The sequence below is a fragment of the Olea europaea genome, chromosome 1 (assembly GCF_002742605.1).
Source record: "Olea europaea var. sylvestris chromosome 1, O_europaea_v1, whole genome shotgun sequence".
Classification (NCBI taxonomy): domain Eukaryota; kingdom Viridiplantae; phylum Streptophyta; class Magnoliopsida; order Lamiales; family Oleaceae; genus Olea; species Olea europaea.
Genome location: NC_036237.1, coordinates 523,735 through 524,421, shown reverse-complemented (window position 1 = coordinate 524,421; position 687 = coordinate 523,735).

The window sequence follows — 687 nt, the reverse complement described above, 5'->3', positions numbered from 1 at the left end:
ATCAACAATTGTTTTTGTCTAATTATGCCATGCTTGTAGTGCTCATACAACATGATTGAGTGGTGAATGTGTGATGTTTAATTGCAGAGACATTGAGATTATTGAGCTTCTTCAGAGATGTTGGGATGGGATCGAGTAGGTGCTGAACAAGACAAACAAACGTGTTTTACAAATAATATTAAATAAAGTAATTAATATGCGTATGTAGATGTGATTGTATCTGTCTTTGTCTTGCACTCATATGTATATAACAAGATTTTTATTTTTAAAATCATTCACTTTCAAAGTTCAAACAGCAACACTACAGATTGTATCCGCTTGAACTTTGAGAGAGAAAATTCTATAACCTAATGCTTCTAGAGAACGTGTGATTGAAAAGTACATACTGACAGCTCAAATTTCCAAAATCTACGTATAGTTCTGGTCTGATAGAGCTCAAATTGCAGCAGGTGTACGCATGCATGACCACATCAATCCCTAGTCCATCATTTTACGAAAGCTAAGAATCATTTAAGTGAGTGCAGAAAAAATGTTCCATCAATCTGATAAGAAAATTTAAAAAAGAAAAGAAAATAGAATTTTTTTTGGAAGGTTATACATTACGCTAGAACTGCACCAATATATTGCAGTTCATGTACAACTTGAATTATAGGTGAAAAAATATATATATATATATTGTACAAAATC